We start from the raw sequence: 8,815 nt of genomic DNA, 5'->3' as shown, positions 1-8,815 counted from the left end.
GACTAGAAACTGCACTCTGATCTACATCACACTTGGCTTCAAGTACTATTTCATGCACTGAGCAATTATGTGCTGCTCCACTACTGTATAGTCTGATGGAAAAAAAAGCTGAAGATGTATTCGAGAGAACAGTACCATTTGAGCTAGTAAATTATTCATCTGGCACATTACTATAAAGGTTGATTTACATCCTGCTCTAGAGTGCTTGATTCACTTTGCACCTATGATTTCTAACAGTGAAAACCTTTTGCTCACCTCAAAGTACATTACTGTAGAAAAACGCAACATAAATATAAACAGTTGTGATTTTGGATGATATTCTTCCTTTTGTTGTAAGGCATAATCTACTGTTTTTCTAGTACAGTTATTATTTGCTTAGAACTTTTTAAAGGTGAGGAAAGTAATACACTATATTACCAAAAGTATTCGCTCACCCATCTAAACCATGGCTTTCCATGCTTGAGCAGCTGCATCCAAGCCACACATCACCAAGTGCAATGCAAATCGTCAAATGAGTGGTGTAAACCACTCATTGGACTCTAGAGCAGTGGAGACGTGTGATGGACGAGTGTGATGGACGAGTCTGGGTTTGGAGGTTGCAAAGAGAACGGTACATTTCGGACTCCATTGTGCCAAGTGGGAAATTTGGTGGAGGAAGAATTATGATGTGGGGTTGTTTTTTCAGGACTTGGGCTTGGTCCCTTTGTTCTGGTGAAAGGAACTCTGAATGCTTCTGAACACGAAAAACATTTTGGACAATTCCATGCTCCCAACCTTGTGGGAACTACGGTGGCCCTGAAGTGCAAACCATTCAACAAATCACTCGATACAAAAACATTTTTAAGATCACAGCAACAATTTAAAAAGCGTATTACATTTTAGAAAACAAAACAAAATTTCAGAAACCAAAACATAAAAAAGAAAAAAGAAAAAAAAGAAAAAAAGATTTCAGAAAACAAAATTAATTTCCAGAAAAAAAAGAAATATTACAAAATGAAAACATTTCAGAAAAAAAAATAATTTCCAGAAAACAAAATGAAATAAAAAAAATGAAAACATTTCAGAAAAACAAAATGAAATATTAAAAAATGAAAAACATTTCAGAAAAAAAATGAAATATTAAAAAATGAAAAACATTTCAGAACACAAAATGAATTTCCAGAAAACAAAACGAAATCTTCAAAAATGAAAAACATTTCCAAACCGGAAGAAGCAGGTACTATGGGACAACGCTGATTGGATGATGATGTTTGTCAATCATTTGAACTGAAAAGTATTTTAAATGAAGCGACGACGGATTTTATCGTCCAAACAACAATGTACCATGATAATTCCCGTATTTCCCATTTACATATTAAATCAAAAATGCAGCAAACAGATAATGAAGGTTTAAATTATTTTTTGAATATTTCGTCTGAAGCAGAACGGTCACCCGGAAGTAGTTTGTGTGGATGACGTCCGTTCTGCAGGTAAACAAAGAAAGGGACGGTAAAACGTTAACATAAACGTTAATCTTTGAATATTTAGCGGATGTGATGACAGAACGCACGCAGAAATATCAACACCAACCAGGTTTACAAATGTTTCAAAATGTCGTGAGAGGATTCTGTCTAAAGCAGCAGCTGCGAAGAAACGGGCGTTAAAGACGGCGCACATCAGGAAATGCAGTCCCGCCATCCACAGATAAGGTATGGAGGCACATTTGTTTGATCTAATAAATGTAGCGTTAAACGTGATTTCTAGGTGGGTGTTTACAGACAGATCCAAGATCCTTCAGTCATACTTTAATGACAGGTTACCTCATCAGCTGGAGAGGGGGGGTCACGTGGGCAGGATTCTCAGACAGGTGTACCAGCAGCATAAATCAGCAAAGCTGTCAGGTAAACTGCAGCAGTTTGTGTCTCAGAATAACATTTATGAATGCTTCTTATTCACACTATTAAGATCTGTGACTTTAGAGTGTGTCAGTGCACAGAAACATGACAGTAAATGACTGGATGTGCACATCATCAGACACGTCCAGGTGTGTAACTAAAGGTGGCAAAGTCTGTAGTGTAAAATAAATCTTTAAAAAAAACGTTTTAAACTTTCAGGCAGAGGAGGAATACCAAATTGTTTTAGAATGTATTTTTTATAAGACTGAAATAATGTATTTTATTCTGAGTTTGGTGTTTTGACCCCTCCCTAATGAATTTCTGGTTTAACCCATTTTCTCCTCATTTTGATGAACTCAACTTTTTCCTGAATGAAAGATGAACGGCAGCCGATGTTTTTCTGTCAGGGATTTTTCATTTATTAATTTATCTCTGTCAGGGATTTCAATGGAGCTGGAGTCCAGTGCAGAGGAAGCTGCAAGCATGTACGAGCAGGAACTGGGGTCCCTTACCTGTGCATCTTCCTCTGGATGTGATGCTGAGCAGCAATGTGGACAAAACTTCCCTGACATGACTCTTTTTGATATAGTTGTTAAGCACAAACAGACTTTTTCCCAGATGCATTTTTTCCTCTAATAAATGTGACTGACAGGCACGCTGAGTAAATGCTGATTGTAAGCTTAACATTTGATTGACTGCATGAAGAAGCCCTTAAAGGAAAATCCACAACTGTTTCTTTGTTTCTGTTATTGAATAAAGTATTCATGTTAAGTTTTCAATAAATATACTGCATTGCTATGAAACAGATTTGTTTATTTTCATATCCATTATTACAATCCTCACATCAGCATTCAGTTTTTTCATTGACAAAAAAACATTTCTAAACAACAGCTTTGAAAATCAAACATCATCTTTGTTAATAAAGCTTTAAAACCTAAAATGGTAAACATGGAAAAACTCCTAAATGAAGCAAGTCTAATATGAACATTTTAAACTGGAGTTTTGCTTAAAGGAACATTAAGTTGTTTGGAGTTGTACAAGTGTTTGATGCGATTCCTCATAGTTGTGATTTCCAGATCATCAGCCCGACGCTAAAGCCAGGAATTGTGCTTCGTTTTTCACTCCCCACTGCATCATTTACAACTAATCAGGCTTATGCAGCAGGTTAAAGACGTTTTTTTAAAGGACCTGCAATTTAAAAAAAAAAAATTAGATATTAAGGTTAAATAATATTTATTGATTACATTTCACATAAATCATGGTGACTTGCCTGTACACTGCACAATGATATGAATGACTTTAGTCTTCTTGTATTCCCATGTAGAGCTGCCATCTGTTCTTCTGCAGCACAAACCTTTCTGGAACTTCGCTTTGAGAAACTTCACCTGCAGAAATATCACATGTTAATTCAATTAAGTATTTTATAAACTTTAAAGTTCATTTTTAAGTTTCAGTATATGTGTATATGCATGGTTCAAAAATATACAATGCACTTAAATATTATTTCCCATAAGAACTTGTTTACTGATTTCAGTCTTAAAGTCGATTTTTAGCAACACTGATGCCATATAATTACTGTAATTACTGTATAAATCACAGAATCAAGCTGGCTCGGAGCTTTTTCTCTCATGTTGTCACCGAAAACGGGAACGGCTATCATGTGAAGACGATTCGTCTCCATCGGGTTCTTTTTGCGCATGCGCAAGATAAAAAGAAATTATCTTTTCAAAGCAGCACTTTAAGATCCTAAAATTAACATCCTTAGGGACATGTGACTGACAAAAGAAAAGATCACAGAATTGATTCTTACCTAAAGATGATTGACAGCGTGAACCTCGCAGCCGTAGACATTAGCGCACAGCGTTCAAAGTAAAAGTGCTCACAAACTACTTCCGGGTGACCGTGTGTCAGGCGAAATGTTAAAAAAATAATTTTAAAGTTCATTAACAGTTTGCTGCATTTTTTATTTGATATATAAATGGGAAATACGTGGATTATTATAGTACATTGTTGTTTGGACGATAAAATCCGTCATCGCTTCATTTAAAATACTTTTCAGTTCAAATGATTGACAAAAATCATCATCCAATCAGCGTTGTCCCATAGTACCTGCCTCTTCCGGTTTGGAAATGTTTTTCATTTTTGAAGATTTCGTTTTGTTTTCTGGAAATTCATTCTGTGTTCTGAAATGTTTTTCATTTTTTAATATTTCATTTTTTTTCTGAAATGTTTTTCATTTTTTAATATTTCATTTTTTTCTGGAATTTTTTTTTCTGAAATGTTTTTCATTTTTTAATATTTCATTTTTTTCTGGATTTTTTTTTTTCTGAAATGTTTTCATTTTTTAATATTTCTTTTTTTTCCTGGAAATTAATTTTTTTTCTGAAATTTTTTTTGTTGTCATTTTTGTTTTTCAAGTTTTGGTTTCTGAAATTTTGTTTTGTTTTCTAAAATGTAATGCTGCTTTTTAAATTTTTTTTTTTTTTTTAATTGTTGTTGTGATCTTAAAAATGTTTTTGTATCGAGTGATTTGTTGAATGCTTTGCACCTCAGGGCCACCGTAGGGAACAGTTTGGAGCGGGCAACATGACTGTGCGCCAGAACACAAAGCAAGATCCATAAAGACATGGATGACAGTCTGGTGTGTATGAACTTGGCTTGCTCTGACCTGAACCTGAATTAGATGAATTAGAACGGAGACTGAGAACCAGGTCTTCTTGACCAACATCAACCAATGAGCTTTTGGAAGAATGGTCAAATATTCCTATGAACACACTCCTTAACCTTGTGGACAGCCTTCCCAGAGGAGTTGAAGCTGTAATAGCTGCAAAAGGTGGACCAACATCCTAGTTGTATCATTGAGCTCTATGTTCATATGCGAGTCAAGGTAGGTGAGCGAATACTTTTGGTAACATAGTGAATGTGGGAAACTCTGAAGATATAAATTGAAGGTGTGATGTGCTGTTGCTGTACAATGTACTACCAGTAGGATGTGATTTATAAGAGAAGGACCATTTCCAGGTGGAATTACACAAGCTGATGCAGAGAATTTCTAAGGATTAAAGAGATTGGTTTGGACTTCAACTAACATGCATACAAAGCTTTTAGAGGAGTTTTGGTGATCAGAGGGTTCTTCAAGAGGATTATAGTCTAACCTAGAAAAAAAGGTAGTGATCTAGGAAGACATATGGTGTGTCATCTGGAAGAAGATGAAGAGAGTTAAAATGAGGAAGTCTGGGGGAGAACCAAATCCAGCCGACAGTAGTAAAGATAACAAAGGCCAAGAAAATAGGAGGTAATAACATGCCTGATAGGTTGGATACTAAAGAGTGAAGGTTTATTTGTCCAATCTAGCAAAGCAAAGAAATAGAAATTGAATTTAGAAATGTACAAGAACAAAGAACAGAAGTGGTGGCTGTTGCAGTGGAGGAAGAACTGGAAAGAAATAGAGAAAAAAGTTTTCAAAAGAGTAAAACAAGAAAGTTGATTGTGATGAAACATCTGTGGAAGTCTGCAATTCTTAGGAATGTTTTTGACTTGATCTTAGAGAGTCAGAAACAAAAAAAGAGGACTGACCAATTTTTAGATGCAAAAAAAGACTATTCTTGGTAAATAAAGCTGGTGACCCTCAGACATGATTTATGTTAAACAGAAGTAAAATTCAGGCAAGAAATACAAACACAGATGTCTTATTTGCTCAAAATTCTGATGGAGAAATAGCAGTAGTGTAAAAAAATAGTATCAAGAGGTTAAGGGCAAGTTGAGGTGTGTAGTTGAGTGTAAGAGGAGTGCTAGGTGGAGGTGGGACTGTATCAAGACATTGCTCTGAGGCTTTTCTTGTTTGCTGTGGTGATGGACAGATTGACAGATGAGGTTAGACAGAAATGAAGGTTAGCAGCAGCACGACAGGTGTGTGAAGAAGAGAGACCCCTTGGTTGAGTGGAGCGATGAGGTTACAGAGCATTGAGGGGAAAAGAACTGAGGAATTTTCCTTTCCCCCTATTTAGCTCAATGGCCTAGTTGTAGAGTGTACGCCCCCCCAAAAAAAGACATGAAAATGTTAAATGGCGTATATTTGTATTGCATTTTACTACCTTCTTAGAAGGCTCAAAGCGCTGTACAATCACAGAACCTTCATCCATGCACATCCACACACTGATGGCGGCTCCGCTGCTGAACACTGGCGCCAGCCTGTAACCACCAGTCATGGCAGAGAATCCAGAAGAAAGGGTTAAGAGCAGCAGACAGAAAACAACATGCCTCACCCCTGTTTTGTTTTCCCTTCTACGTTGCTGGAGTGTATTTATTTTGCTTGAATACCCCTCCAAATTCTAAAAGTGGAATTACTACAACCCATGCTGTGCTTTAAAGCAGCAGCAGCGGCACACAAAGGAAGCACACTCAGTGGATTCTGTGACACATCAACCTTCTGAGAAATGAACAACTAGTCTGAGGATACAAGTGACTTATTAGGTAGTAGCATCTTCCTCTATAGAGGAGCAGTGTGCCGCATGACCTCAAATTTCAAGGGAGAGCAAATTCATGCTGTTTTATTATTGTAAATAATAAATGAATATTAGGCTGCAGGTAATGCAGCCAATTTGTCTTTGTGAGTCCCTAATGGTGCAAAACACTTTGAGTTAACCCAGCAGAAAGAACTTTTAGATATTCTGGCACTTTCCATTAAAAAACAAAAATGCAATTAGTGTTGTAATCTCCAGCTGCAACTCTTGCTGGAGTCAATGGGGCCGAAACAACAGCCAGCCAGTTTAATCTAATATCAATCACTCACAAAAGGTTGTGTTCACCAGATGAAAGTGCTGATATGGAGAGATGGGAACAGGTTCTGCCGGTGGCATTCACATAGACAGAATCCTTTGCGTTCAGCATCCAAAGGAAATGGGAATCAATGGAGGAATTTGCTAAATGTCTACTGTGGCGTTTGCTTCAGAACCGAAATCTCATTTACAAGCAGACTACTTTCAACTGCACTTGACCTACATAAATATTTGTGCTTGTCCTTTAAACAGGAGACATCCTTCGCTCGTTAAATATCCTCTCATGGGGGAGCAACAAAGTCAGGGACATTGGCTGGGGCTACCTCAGTTCTCTGAGATGTGGAATGCCAGAGAAGATGAGCCAAAGGACAACCCAAGACACACACACAAACACACACACACACCCATCTCTAATGAATGGGATGAATTATTACCCAGAGTTTTACAGAAAGAGGCATATTAAGAGTCACAACGACGCTGTAGCTCACATCCACACTTGGACGGGGAAAGTGAAGTACTTTGAGCTTTATGTTCCACACACACTTGTCTAAACCAGTGTGTAAGCGTTTGAACAGGGAAGCTCTTAGAAGGCTGTACACACAAAGAAAGGCAAACAGCAGCTCTCCTTTCCTCCCATGACTAATGTCTCGCCAAAGCCCAGATGCTGTAAACAGGATTTATGTCGTTTAATTAAGCTTTTGCCCATTACCTTTATTTACTGCTGAGTGAAGCAGGCAATAGGGAAATGCATGCAGTGAACAGAGAGGTTGTATTTTTTGTCCTTTGCTCCTTATTGTTCCAGAGATATGAGCCCAATTCTCTAGAGTATGTAGGCCACATGTTTTGTTTGAAAAAGGTGAATGTTTACAAGGGCTTTGTAATTGGACAATTGTTCAGCTGGTGTGTGGTTTCATTTTGCGTTTGATCTGGGTTCAGTTTTGGAGGATGAGTAGAGATTATTTGACACATTTAATAAAATCAAGTTGCTCTCATGTTAAAATCATCATAAATTACAATATTACAGGCATGACATGCATGTAGATGCCATTTCTTTATCTCTTTTTTTTAATACTGAATCAAAAGAAAAAAGATTGTATTATTCCAATCTGCACCCCACAGAAAAAAACCCGGCCACCTCATGAGACCAGAAAACTGGATGGATAATGGTTTCATAAATGTGTTACAATGCCATCTACTGGCTCAACCAAAGTGGTCCTTTAACTGTGGCTGCTAGTGCAGCAAACGGTACTAACAGTTAATTCTATGTCCTGGGCATGCAAGCCGTCTGACAGCTGCTTTCATTTCTTCATCCCCATATGGGGACAGTTTTTTAAAATTCAAATATTAAAATATTTTTTGCAATTTGAATTTAGAAACTCCCAATTACTCCAAAATCAAAATTCTACGCTCTCTAAAACAATTCTTTTTTTTCTCAAAAATAAATGTTTATGGGAGAGCATTGAGTTTTACCCTACTATTACACAAAAAACAACACTAGTTTAAAACAATTTATGAACAAGTATATTTTATTGTTGTGAATATTTCCAGAAGTTGTTGTTTTAAACTCCCACTCTGATCATGTTTTGATCTATTTTCAAAGTGTTCCCATTGTTTTTTTTTTCCTTATGATTATAACCATTTTAACATAAAATAATGTCTTTTTTAAATGTCATTTTCAAGAGCGACAGCAATTTATTAGGGCGGGTCTGTTGGCGTGGAGCAACCCCACCCCCCCTTCCCATCGCTGAGAGCTGGGAGCAAAGAGCTTGTGGCCCACCCAGCGTATTTCTGTGTCACAAATAAGCTTTTTTTCAAACAGCAGTTTTCTTCTTCTCCTGTTTCAAAAACAATTTCCACAGATACTAAGAAATACAATCTTAAGCTCAATATTCTTAACATTTGTCCTCCATCACAAAAAATTGGCCACAAGAAGCATGTTAAAAACAAAAAAAACACAAATTTCATCAGAGTGGGGCTTGAAGCTGAAAGCGTGGCTGTGAAAAATTTTAAAAAGTCCAATTTACTCTGCACTGTTTATACAGTACACAACTCCTGTTTGATTATTCTTTATTTTAATAAGTTAACATATTTGAGTGGAGACAAAACTATATCAGGGTAAGTTAACTAAAAACAAGTATTTTCCCAATCCAGACTCTTTTAACT

General features: G+C 36.8%; 2 long non-coding RNA genes across 2 annotated transcripts; one reads left to right on the top strand and one right to left on the bottom strand.

Moving 5' to 3' along the window:
• Positions 1-553: 553 nt before the first annotated feature.
• LOC144994430 (uncharacterized) lies at positions 554-3,362 on the top strand. Its single transcript, XR_013657971.1, has 2 exons — positions 554-1,688; positions 2,314-3,362. It is a non-coding gene; the product is annotated as an uncharacterized LOC144994430 (long non-coding RNA).
• LOC144994429 (uncharacterized) lies at positions 2,676-4,232 on the bottom strand. Its single transcript, XR_013657970.1, has 3 exons — positions 3,685-4,232; positions 3,145-3,259; positions 2,676-3,062 (listed from the first exon to the last, which is right to left on the bottom strand). It is a non-coding gene; the product is annotated as an uncharacterized LOC144994429 (long non-coding RNA).
• Between the last annotated feature and the right edge of the window lie 4,583 nt (positions 4,233-8,815).

This window comes from Oryzias latipes, chromosome 9 (assembly GCF_053564925.1).
Source record: "Oryzias latipes strain Hd-rR chromosome 9, Olatipes_Hd-rR_3.1".
In the NCBI taxonomy this organism is placed as follows: Eukaryota; Metazoa; Chordata; class Actinopteri; order Beloniformes; family Adrianichthyidae; genus Oryzias; species Oryzias latipes.
This window is presented reverse-complemented; position numbering and strand designations above follow the sequence as displayed.